The following is a 20715-nucleotide window of genomic DNA, read 5'->3' as shown; positions in this document are numbered from 1 at the left end:
CAGCAAGCAGGCTCGCTCCTGATGCCAGCCCCAAGCTGCCAGACTTCCCAGCCTCCAGAGCCCAGAGCCAAATCAACTTCTCTTGTTTACAAATTCCCCAGTCTGCCGTATCCCGCCACAGCGGCAGAAAGTGGACTGACACCCTGCCTGCGATGCTTTTTCCAAAGTCTTTGCATCCTCAGGTCTCAGCTCAAATGTCAAGTTCACAGAGGCCTCTCCTGACCGCCACAGCTAAAGTCACCCCACCACCCTCAGTTTCATTTTCGCCCTGGTATTTGTCAAACCCTTAATTCTCTGATTTATGAGTTCCTTTTTTTTTTTCCATCTGCCATTTCTTCTAGAATGGAAACTCCGTGAGAACAGGGACCTTTTTGTCCTATTCACTGTTGTATCCCCCAACACCCCAATCTTTGGCTATGGAACTAAATGACAGCAATAGATGGTTGAATTAAACCCTGCTCCTTGTCTCTGCAGGAGTCTAAGGGTATCCCAGACCTGTGCATGGTACCTTCTTGATTTTATCACTTGACAAATAAAAATGCTACTGTCTCAAATACTCTATGATTTCATTTATATGTGCTGCTCAGAGTGGTCAGAGTCCGAGAAATCAGGATGCTGGTTGTCAGGGCTAAAGTGGAGGGAGGAATGAGAAATTCATGTTTTGGTTTTATTTATTTTTTTATAAATGTACCTATTTATTTAGTTTTTAATACTAGGGTTGGAACCCAGGGACACTATCACTGAGCCCAGACCACTGAGCTGAGCTACATCCCAGATCCTGTCCTTTTCTTTTCTTTCTTTCTTTCTTTTTTCTTTTCTTTTCTTTTCTTTTTTTTTTTTTTGCCAACATTTCACTGAATTGCCTAAGCTGGCCTCAAATTTATGATCCTCCTGTCTTAACCTCCTGTGTAGGTGGGATTACAGGTGCACACCACTGCACCTGGCGGAATCAGTGTTTAATGAGTGCCTTAGTCCACTTTGGGACACTATAACAAAACACCTGATGAAATTTATAAAGAAAATAGATTTATTTTCTACTGTTCTGGAGGCTGGAGAGTTCAAGTTCAAGGGTCCTGTATCAGGCGGAGGACTTCTTGTGCATTATCCCATGCCAGAAGGCAGAAGGGCAAGACATTTGAGAGCGAAAGAACATGCAGGAGAGGACCTAATTTACTTTTTTTTTTTTTAATTTTTTTTTTTAATATTTATTTTTTAGTTCTCGGCAGACACAACATCTTTGTTGGTATGTGGTGCTGAGGATCGAACCCGGGCCGCACGCATGCCAGGCGAGCGCACTACCGCTGAGCCACATCTCCAGCCCCTAATTTACTTTGTTTTGTTTGTAGTTCTACGGATTGAACCCAGGGTCTCCTGCATGTCAGGAAAGTGCTCTACCACTGAGCCATGCATGTCCCCAGCCCCATAATTTACTTTTATAACAAAACTGCTGTTGTAATAACAGACCCACTTCTGAGAGAACTGCAAAAAACCATAATCCTTTCTCTCTCTCTCTCTCTCTCTCTCTCTCTCCTGTTTTTGTTTATTTTGTTTTGTTTTTTCGTTTATTTTTTTGTACCAGGGATTGAGCCCAAGGGCGCTTTACCACTGAACCACATCCCCGCCCACCTTTTAAAATATAATTTATTTTAGAGACAGGGTCTCACTGAGTTGCCTAGGGATTTGTTAAATTGCTGAGGCTGGCTTTGAAACCCCAAACCTCCTGCCTCAGCCTCCTGAGCTGCTGGGATTACAGGTATGCACCACCACACCTAGCCACTAATCATATCTTATAGGTTGAACCTCTCAATATTCTTGCATTAGGGATTCAATTTCCAACGCATGAACTTCAGGCACATATTCAAACCATAGCAATGGTTATAAAATTTCAGTTTAAGAAGATGAAAAGAAGTATGGAGATGGATGGTGGTGATGTTGTATAACACTGGAAATACATTAAATACCACCATACTGAATGCTTACTGGTTAAGATAGAAAATTATATATATTATGTGAATTTTAATACAATAAAAAAATGAAAATTAAAAAAAATATTCTAGTGTCCTCCAATATCCTCTTGCTTCTTTTGCCATGGAATTTTTATCAGGACTTAGGCCACTAGACAAGGCTATATCTCCCAACTTCATTTGCATCTAGAGTGATCACATGGCTTCATTCTGGTTGACAGACAGTGTGCGAAGTGAGGTAAGCCATTTGTAGGTCATATCTTTGTGAAAGAGTGTACATTAACTCCTCTTCTTTGATTTTTCCACTTGCAGAAATCTGAATATGTGAGGGGTCCTCTTGGAACAAACAGATGAGAGCAACACCATAGAATGAGAGAGAAGCAGGCCCTTCGTCTTGGAGGGGCCACACCAACCCTAGACTAGTAACTTCTACCTTGTTTAAGCCTTTTGTGGCAGGTGGTCTCCAAAGATGGTCACCAAGAACCCCTCCCTCCCAACACGCACATGTTGTCCCCCTCATCAGGAGGTAGACAATCTATTTTCCCTCCCCTCAGGATCTGAGCTGGCCTTGTGACTTGCTTTGGCCAAGAACACAGTGGAAGTGATGCTCTGCCAGTCCTGAGGCGGGGCCTTAAGAAGCCTGTGAGAACAGCTTCTGCTTTTGGAACTTGGCTGCCATGCTGTAAGGAAGTCCAATGTCTACCTGGAGAGTGAGGCCTCACAAAGAGGCCCTAGGGGAGGAGACACCAAGTGGAAAGAGAGGCCTCACAGAGGAGAATCAAAGAACCCCAGCCAACAGCCAGCACCGAATCCCTAGACAGATGACAGGCATCATCTTGGATGTTCCACGCCATCCCAGACACCAGCCAAATGCAGCCACGTGAGTGGCCCAGGCAATACCACATGGAGAAGAATCAATTCACAGAATCATAGGAAATTAGAAATCTTTGTTTTAAGCCCATACATTTAGGAAATGAGGGGTCTGTTACAAAGCCATGGACATTGGAAACAGCACTGTTATCTTGGAGATTTTTAAAAATGTTTTTAGTTATACAAAAAATATTGTGGATATTGTGGAAACAATATCTTTATTTTGTTTATTTATTTTTATGTGGTGCTGAGGATTGAACCCAGGGTCCCTCACATGCCAGGCGAGCTCTCTGCCACTGAGCCACAACCCCAGCCCCATCTTGGAGATTTTTTATTTTTTTTATTTTTTTATTAGTTCTTCAAAACATTACAAAGCTCTTGACATATCATATTTCATACATTAGATTCAAGTGGATTATGAACACCCATTTTTACCCCAAATACAGATTGCAGAATCACATTGGTTACACATCCACATTTTTACATAATGCCATATTAGTAACTGTTGTATTCTGCTAGATTTTTTAAAATATTTTTTTAGTTGTCAATGAACCTATTATTTATTTATATGTGGTGTTGAGAATTGAACCCAGTGCCTCACACATTCTAGGCAAGTGCTCTACCACTGAGCCACTAACCCAGCCCCTCAGAGACTTTTTAATGCAGGCAAAGCTATCCCTGTTTGAACTGGCTGAGTTAAGAGGTCGTAACTGGCTCATAACTTGATGACCCCCCAAACTAATCATCTGTAGCTGGCACTGGGAATCAAAATCTATAAGATGACACGGTCCATAAGGATACCAAGATGAATGGAGGAAGCAGTAGTCTCTAGAGAGAAGCTGTTGGTACTCACCCACATCCCTCCGCACTTACCATCTCCAAGCACACCACTGGGCTTCCAACTGTCTGGACTGTTGACTATCTGACATTGGCACCCACCCTGCCCAAGAGTCGGGCAGACTGGAAGGTCCAAAGAATTAAAGCTCCTGAAAGAAGCTCTTAACTAGCAACTGATGGAGGATGCTTGATAAATGTCCCCAGTTCCTTCACCCTTTGGTTGGGACAACTCTATGACACACAGTCTGCACTGGCTCCCAGAAATCCCCAGCAAGATTAAGCCCCAATCGCTGTAGATAACACACCCTTCATTCACCCTTCCCTGTGACCCTTCCCTACTCCCCATACATCTTCTTGGTACCTCCCAAGTAAATGACCTGCATATGAATCTTCTTTTCACTGTCTGGTTCAGGGACAATCCACACAAAGACAAAAGAAGTGTCATTCCTAGAAGGAAGGAGAGACACTGGGTCATCAGGACAACTGATGTCCCTGATATCTCCCCATTTCTACCTCCTTCTCAAAGAGCCTGCTGTTTCTACGCTTTGGAAGTGGAAACTGCATGTGCTCATTTCTTGGCTCCGATCAATAAGACAGACTTTACATCTGACTCACATGCAATCAGCATGCTTAATTGCATGCAATAAAAGACACTTTAACTAGTTTAAACAGAAAAGAGGATATGTTCAAGGACATCAGGGAGCCTGGTGAATCTCTAGGAAGGTCAGAGAATCAGTCCTGAGCTACACATCTTGCTGTCATGGAGTACAAACCCCACAGTTCCTCTGCTAATACCACCCTGGATTTTCTGCTAAGACCTTTGTTATGCGTCTTAGACACTTGGGAAAATAGTCCGGCAGTTCCTCATAAAGTTAAATATACATTTACCATGTGACCCAACAATCCCCTTCCAAGGTATTTACCCAAGAGAAGTGAAAACTCAAGTTCACACAAAAAACAGAACAATATGTGAATGGCGCCTTTATTCATAATTGCCTCAAACTGGAAACAACCCAAATGTTCTTCAATGGATGAATGGCTAAAGAGACTGGTACATCCACCCAAAAGAATACTATTCAGCAATTAAAAAAAAAGTGGGCTATTGATACTTGACAGCAGCAATCAAAAAGGAATGAACTGATACATGCAATGACCAAGACCAATCCGTAGCATGATGATAAGTGAAAATCCCAATTCAAAAGGGCACATACTATAAGATCCCCTTTGCATGACATTCTAGAAAGCCAACACTACAGGGACAGAAATCAGATCAGCGGTTGCCAGAGTATCTCTAGGCGTAGAAGAAGCAATTGATTACCAAAGGAAAAGAAGGAACTTTTAAGGTGCTAGAATTCAACTTTTTTTTTTTTTTTTTGGTACTGGGGATTGCATTGCACTCAACCACTGAGCCACATCCCCAGCCCCATTTTGTATTTTATTTAGAGACAGGGTCTCACTGAGTTGCTTAGCACCTCACTTTTGCTGAGACTGGCTTTGAACCCGGGATCCTCCTGCCTCAGCCTCTAGAGCCACTGGGATTACAGGCGGGCACCACTGCATCCCACCAGAATTCTATATTTTTATTGTAATATTGGTGACATGGCTGCATACATTTCTCAGAACTCATAGAATTATACATTTACAAGGGTGACTTTTCCTTTATAAATTATACCTAGATTAAAGTTTTGTTTTGATGAAATGGAAAGTATAAGCACCAAAGAAACCAGGGAAGAGGCGTCATGATCCCTTTATTTCCTATCAGTTGCAATATCAAAGATCAGCCGGACTTCTCCCACCCTGACTCATTGGAAAGTGCTAGCAAATGCTGGCTTGCTAGAAGGTGTACAAGACAGAAAGCTAGCAGTCCAACAATATTTTTTCTCTCCTTCTATTGAAATAGATTTTGCGATTGGGTGAATAGTCCCCTAGCTAAGACGATGTTTCTCAGCCCTTTTGCAGGCAAGCATCTGCATCTTTTTTGTCTTCTAGTCAATGGAATGTGACAGAAATGATGTAGAAAACTTCTGGATTGTGTCCTTAAAGTCATGGTGTGACACTACATCATGTACAACTAGAAAATGAAAAATGGTGCTGCAATTGTGTACAATGAATCAGAATGCATTCTGCTGTCATACATACCTAATTAAAATGAATAAATAAACTAATAAAAAAAAGGAGACTGTGCCTTCCCTTTTTCTGTCTCTTCTCTTGGCTAGAAGGTGGCTCTGCTACTGGCAGTGGACCGTGAACTTAGACCACAATGGCTAGCTTTTCTTTATTTGTAAAATGAAGGCTTTTGAAATATAATTCAATAATGCTTAATTGGGTTCTTCAACTGTGGTTCATTCATATCATAAATGAAGCTGTCACTAATAAATTGGAACTCTGAAAACTGACTGAAAGGAATTTTAACTGAGAAAAGCAAAATATAGAAGAATGAATAGAATACAACTCCAAACAGCAATCAGAAAGAATCCCTTATTAAAGTGTGTGTGCATATTTACACCTTTGTTTGATGATGGGGAAAGCTAGGATGCATCTCAGCTGGTAATGTTGGCAGCCTGTGTAGGAGATGGGAAAGAACAAAACGGGGTGGATATCAAAATAGATTCTACCATCCTGTATCACCAAAAAAACAATAATTTTTTTAATTAAAAAATAAATTTAAAAGTCAGGGTTGAAAGTAAATGAAATATATAATGACATTTTGTTGGACAAGATGCCATGTACATAAGTTAAACTGTAAATCTGTGTAGAAAAATATGAAGGTGTAGTCAAGAGAAGGTCCACAGTGGTATCTCTAGGTGATGAGATGTAGATGTTTTACATTTTATTTATTTATTGAACTGGGGATTGAACTCAGGGGCACTCAATCACTGAGCCACACCCCCAGCCCTAGTTTGTATTTAATTTAGAGACAGGGTCTCACTGAGTTGCTTAGTGCCTGGCCTTTGCTGAGCCTACCTTTGAACTCGCAATCCTCCTGTCTCAGCCTCCTGAGCCACTGAAATTTCAGGCGTGCACCATCATGCCCAGCTGTTGTTTGAATTTTTTACAGGGTAAAACATGCAACTAAAGTCAATTCTGTGGGAGGAAAACATCCTGGACTTCTGCTACTAGTAATGATTCTCCAAATAACCAGAAACTACCTTCCATCCAACAAACCATAACTTAAAATGCTGGATGAAAACACAATGGGATAAAATTTTGGAAAGTGTGAAGCACTAGGAATAGGGCAAGTGATTACAGCACTGTCCCAAACCCAGAATAAAAAAAGAGAAAAGCCCAAACTCAAATGCCCTCACGTTACTGATTGTATTTTTCAATCCAGATGACAGTTTGAGACTAAGTGGGACAACAGTAAAGACTCAGGCCTACCCAGACGGGACAGTCCGAAAACCAGCTCTTCATCTGAAAGATGTCACCCTCAACTGGGCATGGTGGCTCAGGAGGCCGAGGCAAGAGGACTGTCAAGTTCAAAGCCCTCAGCAATTTACTGAGGTTCTAAGCAATTTATTGAGACCCTGTCTCAAAATTAAAAGGACTGGGGATATAGCTATTATTAATTAATTAGACATTGCCAGCAGCAGGGAACGAGATATATATATAAATAAAACACCCTCAAGGTAAAAGTGAATCAGAAGTCACTGAGCCCTCCTGTGAATTTACTGCTTACCTTTGTACCCGCTAAATGAGTTAGATAAACTCAAGTCTTATCCTGGATTAATGATGTTCCAAGGTGACTGATAGAAGCAAAAAAAAAAAAAAAAAAAAAAAAAAAACCACTGTATTAGTCCTTCACAGTCTTCCTACAAATCAGAATGAGAACCAGAAGAATCAACAAATATGAGAACATATCCACACACACTTATATACTAGAGTTTTCAGATACAAACTATAACATGGCTGCATGTATTTCCAAGAAAACAAAACATAGATCAAAAAAAAATTTTTTTTCTGGGGATACTGGGGATTGTACCCAGAAGACCTCAATAACACCCCCCAACCCTCTTTACTTATTTATTTATTTTACTTTGAGATAGGATCTCACTAAGTTTCTAAATCTGCCCTTAAACTTGTGAATCTTCTGCCTCCGTCCCCTGAGTAGCTGGCATTAAAGGCATGTGCCACCATGCCCGGTTCCACTTTCACTTTTTATAGTTCCCTGATAAGATTTTCAGATTTGTGAGCCAGGCCCGGCAATTTAGGGAGATCCTATCTCAAAATAAAGTAAGAAAGGGGGCTGAGGATGTGGGGTTCAGTGGAAGAACTCCTCTGGTCCAATCCCCAGTACTCCGCCTGCCCACCCGCCCCAAAAAAGGTGAGAAAGACTGAGTGCTAAGCTCAGCAATAGAGCTATGGGTTTGACCCAACCCTCACCTTTATACACACACACACAGAGAATTGCATAACAGAATACAAAACAAAAAGCAATTACAGAACTGAAAAATACAATCGCTAAAATTAAAAACTCAAAAGATAATGTGACAGACATTATTATACAAAGTAATGTATGAAGACTTGAACTGAGTGTCAACATACTTTATATACAAACAGAGATACAAAAAAAAGAGATAAAGTTTAACATAGATTAGACAGAATTGAATAAAAAGAAAGTAGGTCAAAAAAAATATCAAGAATTGGGCAGAGACAAAAATACCAGATAAAATACAGAAAGTTTCTAGCTTATTTTATTGTGGTACCAAAAGCGTGGGGCACAGGCAATATTTGAATAGATAATAATCAAATTAGAGTTACAGCAAGAATGCAAGATTGGTTAAATATTCAAAAACCAGATATTAATGTAAACCAGCACATTATGAGTTTAGGGAGAAAATCATAGGGTACCTCAACAGATACAAAAAAAAAATACTGGATGAAATTTAACCTTAATTCATGTTTAAAACTCTCAGCATAGTAGGAATAGAAGTAAATTTTAAAAAAATATTTATTTATTTGTGTATTTTTTTAGTTTTAGGTGGACACATTATTTTATTTTTATGTGGTGCTGAGGATCGAACCCAGTGCCTGATGCATGCTAGGTGAGCGTTCTACCACTGAGCTGCAACCCCAGCCCCTAGAAGTAAATTTTTTTAATTTGATGAATAACACTACCTAAACTTACAGCCAGCATCATTTGTGGTTAAGTATTAAAGCAGCTAATTTAAAAAGTAATTAAGTACCAAAAACTTTTCTTCCTTCAGAATGAGACAAAAATGCCAGTTGTTTATTTTGTCTTGGAGACATTATATGGTAGTAAAGCAGGAAAATAAAAGTTATTAGCATCATTATTAAGAGGTGATACAATTGTGGTTACAGAAAATTTACAAGACTCTATAGAATCATTTATTAGACTTCAGGGCAGATTTTAACTAGATTGCTTGATAGAAAATCAATTTTATAAACCCAACAAAAGTAGAAAAATAACCATTTGTATTATTACAAGTGGTCAAGTACCTAGTAGCAAGTTTTGAAAACTACATGAAAATTCTATACCAAAAAACCTTATAAAAGACCTAAAAGACTTTTTTTTAAAAAAATTGGAGGTTTAACCCAGGATGCTTTATCACTGAGCTACATTCCCAGCACTTTTAATTTTTCATTTTGAGACAGTATCTTACTAAGTTGCTTAGGGCCTTGTTAAATTGCTGAGGCTGACCTCAAACTTGCAATCCTCCTGTCCAGCCTCCCAAATTTCTGGAATTACACGCATGAGCCACACACCCAGCTATAAAAGACGGGCAGAGTACTTGCCTAGCATGTGTGAGGCACTGGGTTCAATCCTCAACATCACATAGAAATAAATAAGTAAAATAAAGGCATGCTGTCCATCTACAACTACTAAAGTTTTTTTTTATACTAACTAAAAATAGTGTTATATATCAAATTACTGGATCAGATGTCAGTTTCCCTCTGAATTTACTTATTTATTCAATTCATTTATAATCCAAGTTAAAACATTTTTTTCCTTTGTAACTTTCATGTGGATTCCAAATTTTATATAGAAATACAAAGAGTCAAGTCTAACAAAGATGTTCTTAAGGAAAAACAAGGCAGGTGGTCTCACTACTTGGAACCAAGACCTATTATAAAGCTACAGGAATTAACACAGTGATTGGTGAATTTGAATAGAACAGAATCAAGAAATACTCTCATGCATATGTGGCCACCTGATTTGCAATAGACATTTTACTACAAAACTCAGTTGTGGGGGAAAGCACTCTTTTTAGTAAAGAAGCTAAGCTAGTTTGCCATCCAAATGGATAAAAATGACATTAGATTCCTCTTTCATTCCAAACATAAAAATCCACTCTGTCTAGATAGATTATGGACCAGGATGTAAAAGGCAAATCAAAAATTTCTCTTTTCTTTCTTTTTATTATTTAATTAATTAATTTATTTTTGGTACCAGAGATGGAACTCAGGGGCTCACTGGGATACATTTCCAGTTCTTTTTATTTTGTGACAGGGCCTCACTGAGTTGCTGAAGCTGGTTTTGAACTTGCGATATTTCTGCCTCAGCCTCCCAAGTCACTGGGATTACAGGCATGTGCCACTGTGCCCAGCCAAAAATTTCTTAAAGGTAATGTAGAAGGATACATTTATAACCTCAAGGGAGGGAAGACCCTCAAAAATCACTGATTATAATAGAGAAGGTTAATACCTTTGACTAATTAACTTCAGGAATCTGTAGTCATCAAATGATATTTTAAATTAATATGATTTTATCTTTATATTTATGCTGGGCATGGTGGTGCATGCCTGTAATCCCATTAACTTGGGAGGCTGGGGAAGGAAGACTGCAAGTTCAAGGCCAACCTTAGGAATTTAGTGAGACCCTGTCTCAATAAAAAATAAACAGGGCCAGCGATGTAGCTCAGTAGTAAAACACCCCTGGGTTCAATCCCTAGTGCCACAAGAAAAAAAAGCAAGCAAGAAAGAAAAAGAATATTTACCTATCATGCAGAGACAATGTCTATTAATATTTAATTCTATTTCTTCCCCTTGTTCCTGGGCATATTTTTAATAAATTCTAACCATATCATAGATACAAATTTGTATCCTGCCCATTTTTGTACACAAATCATATTAACCTGGAAGGAACAGCTGTATTCCCTTTGCTCACCTGTGACCTGACCTCCCTGTTATACATTGATTCTTTGCCCTGGAAATAACCAAAGAGACAACCCCTGACAGTCCTTAGGGAAGAATAAATTAAAGCTGATTTCATTTCTCAACTCATCTGTGTTCGGAAAGAGCCGTGGAGGGAGTCTATTTCCTTTCCCCTTCCCACCGCGTGGAATAGGGACAGGTGTTACCAAGAGCATCCTGAACCACACAGGCCTGGGCACTCTCCCAGGAGGGCAAGAAATAAACAAAACAAAGATATTATGTCCATCCACAACTTAAAAGAATATATCAATGACTTCAGAGTTGGACAGCTACCATTTCTTCAAGGCTGATATTTCTAAAGAAAATTAGAAACAAGAGAAGTTGCTGATTATACATGAACTAAAGGTAGAAGCATCCTGCATTTCTGACCCCATGAAGCCTCCATACCAGGCCTGGACTGTTTATGTGTAGTCTCCAGTAGTCTTCCCTTATCCAGGGGGGATACCTTCCAAGACCTCTGTGAACACCTGAAACCTAGGACAGTACTAGGCCCTATATATACATTTATACCTATGATAAAGTTTAATTTAAAAATTAGGCACTAAGAGTTTAACAGCGATGAATAATAAAATAAAGCCATTTTAACTATATACTATAATAAAAATGTGAAAACCTTCTCTCTCTCTCTCTCTCTCTCTCTCTCTCTCTCTCTCTCTCTCTCTCTCTGTCATTTGAACACAATGATTGCACTACAGCACCAGTGGATCAGACAACTGAAAGGGCTACTAAATATCTAATAGGTAGGTAGCGTATACAGGGTGGATACATTGTGCCAAGGGATGATTCCCATCCTGGGTAGGACAAAGTATTACAGTGTGGGATTCATCTTGCTACTTGGAAGGCTGAGCAATTTACAACTTAAGAATAGTTTATTTCTGGAATTTTCCATTTGATCTTTTTGAAACTGAAACTGTAGAAAGCAAAACCACAGAAAAGAGTGTACTGGTGAGAGAGAAAAGTTCTTCTCTCTTTAAGCCACTGTTATATTGAGTTCTGTTGCTGGCTTCACATCCTACCTACTCTTCCTAACAATTCATTTATAATCAGCAACTTCTCTTGTTTCTAGATTTCTTTAGGAATACCAGCCTTGAAGGAATGGTAGCTGTCCATCTCTGAAGTCATTGATATATTTTTTTAAGTTGTGGATGGACATATCCCTTTATTTTATTCATTCATATGTGGTGTTGAGGATTGAACCCACACATGCTAGGCAAGTGCTCTGCCACTGAGCTACAGTCCCAGCCCATGAAGTCACTTATATTTTTAATTCACTCATTCCTTCATTCAGCACTTACTTATTGTCTACTATGTCTAGGCCCAGTAAGGGGCGATGGGGATGTGGTGGTGAACAAAACTGCTCTCGTTTCCTAGTGGAAAGAGACAGACAATAAACAAGAAAGCAAATATATACAGTAAAAGTTCTCTATTTTCAGGGATAGAATATTGCAAAATGAGTGGCAGAGGCTGGCTAATTGCTCATGAAAGCTCTTCCCTTTGCACATAGCTGGACTGTATTTCCCACCCTCCCTTGCAGTCATGCATGGGCAAGTTACTAATTTCTGGCAAAGCCGTTGTGCTGCCTGGTGCTCCAGGCATGAGCATAGAAACCTCCCACACAGGGTCCTTGCCTCTTCCAACCGCCACGGAGGCTGGCGATGCCAAACAGAAGGAGCCTGAGTCCCCATCTGCCTCCAACAAACAAAGTCATCCCCCTGACTTTATTGCCCTATAGAGTGAACGATTAAGCCATTGAGATTTGGGGGGGCTCTTTGGTTAACAATGGCTAATTATTTACCTAACCTAACATACCCCAGGAAGAAAGGACTCTGATAGACTGAGAAAATGACTCCAATTTGTCACTCCTCCGTGTCTCCTTGCCCTTTTGCCATCAGACTTCACAGCAATTCCCATCAAAGGGTGGAATCTATTTCTCCACCTGTTATGGTCTGGACATGAGGTGTCCCCCCCAAAAAAAAATCAAACTCCTGTGTTAATGCAAGAACAGTCAGAGTTGAAATGATTAGATGATGAGTTATGACCTGAGTAGTCCATCGGAGTTAATGGGCTAACTGGATGTTAACCCCAGGCAGGTGGGCAGGGCTGAGGAAGTGGATCCCTGGGGGTGTGCCCCGGAAGTGTTCATCTTCCCCCAGGATCCTTCCCCTTTCTTGCTCTGCTTCCCAGTGGTAATGAGCTGAGCAGCTAGTCTCAGCCTCACCTTGGGCCTAGAGCAGGGCAGCTGGCTGACCATGGACTGAGACCTGTGAAACCATGAGCACAAAATAAATTTCTCCTCCTCTAAGTTGTTCTGGAATGCTGGTTTGGTAACTAACACACCACCCACTGAATCGGGGTAGGTTTTAAAACCTGATTTGGCTGAAAAAAATGAGACAAAAGGGATGCAGTGACACTTGCCATCCATAACAAATTCATGCAGTTGCTCTGACAAATAAATTCAGAAATTAAAGCCTAGGAGGCTCCTTCTTGTATGGTTGCCATGGACTCTAGCATGTCAATGAACTTTGCTGTGACAAACAGCTCATTTAACTTCATGAACGCCATCATTCCCCATATTTCATTTAGCTAGGAGTGCCTTTATCTTTGAGTACCTATTAATATCCCATGGATCTTTGTCAAATGCTGGCAAGATGCATGGTTACTACCAGTTTGTTTTGGTTCCCCTCCCACTCCACTTTATTTTGCTATTATTCAAAACTGGCATCAAAATCCTTGTTCTGAAATCTTTACCCACTACCTGGATCACTTCCAGATATTGAATTCCTAAAGTATAATTGTTAGATCAACAGATGTGCACATTTTCCGTCTTTGGACTTGGATTGCCCAGACCTTCTCCAGAAAGGTTGTTCGTATTTGCATTCTGAACAGGACGAATGGGGTCTCTCGCCCCTCAGAGCTCTCCTGGGCTACAGGGAACCACAATTCAAACATCTTTGCCGATTGACAGGGAAAGGGATGTGTCTCCATATTTCAAGTAGCAAATCATTCAAATACCAATTAAGATAAACTTGGCTTTGATCTTTGTGTAGTTATTTGCATTTCTTTTGTGAGTTATCTATTTCATTTGTCTTTCACATTAATTCATTAATATCTTCATTACATTTAGAACAGTAACTATTTTTCTATCATCCTTGTTGCATATATTTTTCTCTGTTATTCATTTAAGTTGAATTTTTATCATGTTCTTTTTGGATATTTGGAGTGTTCAACTCTTAATACAGTCAAACCCATCAATTTTTTTCCTTAGTGATTTGTTCTTCTGCTTTAAAGTACAGAAAGTCTTTCCATGCACAGAGGTTATTAAATATTTATTTCATCTTCAAGAATTTTATTGTGTAATATTCTTCCCACATTTTACTCTAGTCCATCTGGAATTTATTTTCATTTTGTCATGTAAGATGAAGCTCCAAATTGATATTTTTTCCCCCGAATGGTTGAGATATAAATCCAACTGGTATGATATTATGCTTCTGTTCTATAATACATTTTTGCTTTCTCCATTTGGTCTGCTATATTACCCAAGATGATTGTTCTTACACTGAAGCCAGATTTAAATTATGCAAGCTCTCTTTTTTTTTTTTTGAGCTGGGGTCTTGCTCTGTTGCCCAGGCTGTCCCTCTAACTCTTGGGCTCAAATGATCCTCCTGCCTCATCATCCCAAACAGCTGGGACTACAGATGTGTGCTGCTGTGCCTGACTGAGCTCCTTGATTTTATTATCTTGTTACCAGTGTATCTGCAGAACCTAGAATCTGGTGCCTGGTATGATCTCAATAAATATCCAGTAAAAGAATGAATGAAGGGCTGGGGTTGTGGCTCAGTGGTAGAGCACTTGCCTTGCATGTGTGAGGCACTGGGTTTGATTCTCAGCACTGCATATAAATAAATGAATAAAATAAAGGTCCATCAACAACTAAAAATATTTTTAAAAAGAATGAATGAGTAAGTGAATAAATGAATGAATATAATATATCAGCCCTGATCTGGGAAGGGAGCCTATTTATGTTAGGAACAACGTTCTTCTCCTTCCTCTGTGAGACCCACGGAAAACAGCAGAAAACAGTTCACTCACCCTGTATCAGGTAGCTATTGCCACATAAACAAATACCCCCAAAACTAGTGGCTTAAAACAGCACCCATATTGTTGTTGTTGTTGTTGTTAACACTGTCCAGTGTTTCAAAAATTTGGATAGAAATGGCCTATCTCTGTTCCACATGATGTTGGCTAAAACTAGAAGAGCCAAGAGACCTTCTTCTCTTCCATGACTGTTGCATCAGGAAGAGCACCTTAAATATCTGGAGTCAGATGTTAGGGACATCAATACTTGCTCTTTTCAGCTTCCTCAGTTCTCCTCCAAGTGGACTCTCCATGTGGACTCTAAGTGGCCTTTCCATGTGGTCTCCTCAGCAGGGAGCTCAGGGCTCCTGAATACACAAAAGCAAAAGCACCAGTCTGTTTTCCGTTGCTACAATAGAATACCTGAGACTGGGTAACTTTTAAAGGAAATCAGTTATTGTGGCTCATGGTTCTGAAGGCTGGGAAATCCTAGACTGTACGCTGGTATCTAGCGAGGGCCTCCACTGCAGGAAAGCTGAAGGGCAAGTGGGCACACGTGCAAAAGGCAAACCACAAGAGGCACTCACGACCTGTTCTTGTGGCCCATTTATAGAGAAAGTCATTAATCCCTCTTAACAGTCCCTTTTTTCCCTTCCTTTTTGCATACTGAGAATTGAACCCAGGGCACTTAACCACTGAGCCACATCCCTAGCCCTTTTTAATATTTTTATTTATGAGACAGGATCTTACTGAGTTGCTTAGGACCTCGCTAAGTTGCTAAGGGTGATTTTGAACTTGTGATCCTCCTGCCTCAGCCTCCTGAGTCCCTGGGATTACAGGTGTCCAGCCTCTTAACAGTCTTACCACCTCTTAAAGAACAACCTTGCCTCCCAATACGGCCACAACGGCCATCAAGTTTTGATATGAGTTTTGGAGGGGATAAACAATATTCAAATCATGGCCACTGAGTTTTAAGAATGAATAGAACTTGCTCATTCAAACAGAAGAGCATGTCAAGATTCATCAGTGAGAAATCATTGATTCAGTCTGGGTGAATTGCTGAAATTCAAGTTGGGGAGATGAGGCTGGAGTCCAAACAGGGCCCATGGAATGGGCGATAATGGAGCCACTGAAAGGTGCATAAATAAATGTGGCTTTCAAATCAAAACTACCCTAAGATACCATCTCACTCCAGTAAGACTGGCAGCCATTAGGAAGTCAAACAACAATAAGTGCTGGAGAGGATGCGGGGAAAAGGGCACTCTTGTTCATTGCTGGTGGGACTGCAAATTGGTGCAGCCAATCTGGAAAGCAGTATGGAGATTTCTCGGAAAGCTGGGAATGGAACCACCATTTGACCCAGCTATTCCCCTTCTCGGTCTATTCCCTAAAGCCCTAACAAGAGCATGCTACAGGGACACTGCTACATCGATGTTCATAGCAGCTCAATTCACGATAGCAAGACTGTGGAACCAGCCTAGATGCCCTTCAATAGATGAATGGATAAAAAAAAATGTGGCATTTATATACTATGGAGTATTATTCTGCATTAAAAAATGACAAAATCATAGAATTTGGAGGGAAATGGATGGCATTAGAGCAGATTATGCTAAGTGAAGCTAGTCAATATTTAAAAAACAAATACCAAATGACTCCTTTGATATAAGGGGAGTAAACAAGGACAGGGTAGGGACGAAGAGCTTGAGAAGAAGATTTACATTAAACAGGGATGAGAGGTGGGAGGGAAAGGGAGTGAGAAGGGAAATTGCATGGAAATGGAAGGCGATCCTCAGGGTTATACAAAATGTCATATAAGAGGAAAGGAGGGGTAAGTCAAGAGAATACAAATGGAAGAAATGATTTACAGTAGAAGGGGTAGAGAGAGAAAAGGGGAGGGGAGGGGAGGGGAGGGGAGGGGGGATAGTAGAGAATAGGACAGACAGCAGAATACATCAGAATCTAGAAAGGCAATATGTCAATCAATGGAAGGGAAACTGATGTGATACAGCAATCTGTATACGGGGTAAAAGCGGGAGTTCATAATCCACTTGAATCAAACCGTGTAATATGATGTATTAAGAACTATGTAATGTTATGAACGACCAATAAAAAAAAAATAAAAATAAATAAAAAGAAAAGAATAAATGTGGCTTTCATCTGGGGGGACAGTGAATCCCAGCAGCATCTGTGTATCAGAATTATGAGTCCAGGTGTGAATATCATAATTTGGAGGTTCCTAAGCAACTTTGGGGATGTGGGAAATGTCCAGTTTACAATCAATCTATACATCAGGAACGGGTATAGACGGAGAATTGTAGTCATGTAGATAGTCATCAAGGCCACCAGAATAGAGAAGGTCATCTAAAGAGAATGCATGGAGTCAGGAGAGAAGAAATGTATGTAGTTAGAGGTGACCACCACATCAAGAGGTGGGATTTAGGTAGCCTCATCTTGGGTGAGCTTGTGACTGTTTTAACCAACAGACAGAAACAGAATTGATGCTCTGTGACTTTGGAGGATGTGTCAGAAAGGGCCATGCTTTGAATTCCTGGCTCCAAGGGACGTTTCCTCTGGAAGAAGCCAGCTGCCATACAGGCTCTCAGGGCTGGAGTGGCCATGTGTGGTTGTTCTGGTCAACAGCCCAGCTGAGCTCTCGACTGACAGTCAGCAACATTGCCAGCCATGTGAATGAGCCACCTTGGACATCAGCCCAGCTGAGCTTTCAAATGACTGCCACCCCAGAGGGACACCAGGGTAAGGACAGCCTGCTGAAACCTTCCTGAATTCCTGACCCGTAAAATTGGAAGAAGATTAAAATGGTTGTTTTTAAAACTGCTTTATTCAGGGATGTTACTATGCAGCCAGAGATCACTGAAATTCAATCCTAACCCCCAAGTGATCAAACAGGGTACCCAAATCAGGGCCTGGTACAGGACAACAGGCATGGTGGGACCCCTGTCACACTGAGGGACCTGTTCACTGCTGCTCTGGGCTGTGTCCCTTTCTGCCAGCTTCTCTGGCTGCAGGTTTCAGCCTCCCCTTCATCTGGATTCACCTTCAACCACTGGGAAGCACAGGAGGGGACGAGAGCCGAAGCCAGGGGCTAGGTCACTCTCCCCCTTCTCCTGCGGTGTGCCTCCTCCACAGTTCCAGCTCCTAACAGCCAGACCATCTCCTTTTGGGTCCCCAGCTTCTATTCTGCGACTTCCTCTCTGACCTCTGGTAATACACCACCTCCTCTCTTGGTCCCTCTAGCCTTTAGTGACAGCAACTTGCTGCTATTACTCACTTCCTCTTGCTTCACTGATTCCCATTTAGCCCAAAGAAAATCATCATATTTCTCCCTTAAATACAAAGGATTGTTGAGCTGAAGAAGGTTAGAAAGCAGAGGGACTTTCCATCCTTTCTGTGTCCGCCTAAAGGCACGACATAAATCCTCCTTTGCTGATGATGACTTTTATCAGCTCAGAACCAGGCACTAGGGATCTGCAAACCCGGCTCCACTAAATTCTTCCCATATATTTGCATCGCACAGTTTCCCATCTTTTAGCTGCCCTCCCTTGTCCTGTCACGGCTCTCAAGATTTATTGTTCTTCGTCTAAAAAATACAAGAGCACCTTGCTTGGGTTGATTTCTGTGGATTTCACAGTCTTGGAGATCTCCAGGTACACACGAATGTAACTAAATTTGTAAGCTTTTGCCTTATTAATCAGCCCCTGTATAAATTTGTTTCCTTGATCCAGCTAAAGAGCCCCTATAAGAATTAAGGGTGGTAATCTCAGGGGAAATAGGATTACTTTTCTTCCCCAGCTTAGGCAGATTGATCTGTCCTTAAGTACACACCCACCAGAGGAAGAAAGGAAGTCATCCAGACTTTGGGGGATGGTAACAGAAGATCTCAGAAATGACTCTCCCCCAAATTAACGAGTGAATTACAACCCCACAGAGAACTGTGGAATGTAGCCTTTGAATCACCTCTTCTAAAGACCCCTGTTCCTGCCGATGGGGAGAATCACAGCCTTTGGAACAGGAGTCCCCTGTGTTTCTCCTTTACTAGCAAAGCAATAAACCTTCTTTTTCCTTTTTCTTAAAAAAAAAGAAAAGAATTAAGGGTGGTATCAGGGATCTCTCCTTCCCCTAGAGGTCCCTCAGCTCCTCCATCCCCTGTATGACCACCTCCATGTGTTAATGTCCCTCTTTTCTCACATGGGAGTGGTTCTGCATCTTCTCCAGTCCTTACAGGTTTAGAGCCTCCAGCCCACTGAGCCCAAGTAGGAAGATGGACCCATAGTCAGATATCCTTGTGTGGCAAAAGTCAGAAGTAAGGATCATTGTGGGAAATGTTCCAAGAGTCAAATACTGTGGATTTCCATGGTCCTCTGATTTCAAAGTAGATAGTGGCTCAAAAGAGACTGAGGAGGAGCAGAGGAATTAGATCACTCACTGGGTCAATGAGCAGACCTTTATTGAACATCTACTATGTCCAGACCCCTTGGGAGAGTTGGAGACCAGAGATGAGTAAGACAAGTACCTGCCCTTATATGCATGAGTTACAGTGGGGGAGACAAACAAATGAAGAGGGAGAGGAAGAAGGGCATGTGGTATCTGCCATGCAGAGAATCAAAGGTGATGTGTGAACAACACACGTGCAGAGGAGTCAAGATTTAGTTAGTGGCACAATGGCAGCTTTGAGATTGGGCCATGTGAGTTGAGACCCCAAAATCCCTGCAAAGTTCTGGGAGAACAATGTTCCCAGAAAAGAGAATGGCCGTCACAAAGCCTCTGAGGCAGAAAAGAACTGGGAGTTGTGTGAGGAACAGAGAGAAGATTAGCGTGATGGCTGGGCAAGATGGTGCACACCTGTAATCCCAGTCACTCAGGAGGCTGAGGCAGGAGGGTCTCAAGTTCAAAGCCAGTCTCAGCAACTTAGCAAGGCCCTAAGCAACTTAGCAAGATCCTGTCTGAAAACAAAAATAAAAAATAAAAAGGTCTAGGGATGTGGTAAAGCACTTCTGGGTTCAATTCCTGGTGCAAAAAAAAAAAAAGGTATGGTTAGGGTGAAAGGACCAACAAGGAACTTGCAGGATGACATGAGGATGTGGAGGCTTCGGTGGCCACATGATAGAGGGCCGGGGGACTTCAGGAGGAGTTTGGATTTTACTCTAAGTACAATAAGAAGCCATTGGAAGTCTTTACACAGAGGGAATCTGATTTATGTTTTTGAACAATCTTTCTAGCTGTGGTGTGAGGACTCTCAATAGGAGACAAGATTAGAGGCAAGGAAACCACGTTCTAAGCTAGTGTAGTGGTCCAGGTGGGACCCAATGGTGCTTGGATCAGCAGTTCACAATGAAGTGGTGACAAATGGGTGGGCTTGGGAGGGTACTGCATCACAGAAACCAGGAAGGAGCTTTAACACAGGAATGGTTTGGAGGGGTTGTTAGTAACTACATTGAAAAAGTCAAAAGAAGTCTGAGTGATAGAGTGCTTGTCTAGCATGCCCAAGGTCCTGGGTTCAATCCCTACCCCCCTGCAAAAGAAACTCAAAAAGAAACAGGTTAAAGTAATTTTAATAAAATATTATACTTGGGGCTGGGATTGAGGCTCAGCGGTAGAGTGTTCCCCTAGCACGGGCGGGACCCGGGTTCAATCCTCAGCACCACATAAAAATAAAGGCATTGTGTTGTGTCTATCTACACCAAAAAATAAATATTAAAAAAATATTATGCTTGTATTTAATTAATAATAAATCACTAATATTTATTAATTTATCCCAAATATTATCATTTCAACATGT

The sequence above is a fragment of the Urocitellus parryii genome, chromosome 15 (assembly GCF_045843805.1).
Source record: "Urocitellus parryii isolate mUroPar1 chromosome 15, mUroPar1.hap1, whole genome shotgun sequence".
Classification (NCBI taxonomy): Eukaryota; Metazoa; Chordata; class Mammalia; order Rodentia; family Sciuridae; genus Urocitellus; species Urocitellus parryii.
This window is presented reverse-complemented; position numbering follows the sequence as displayed.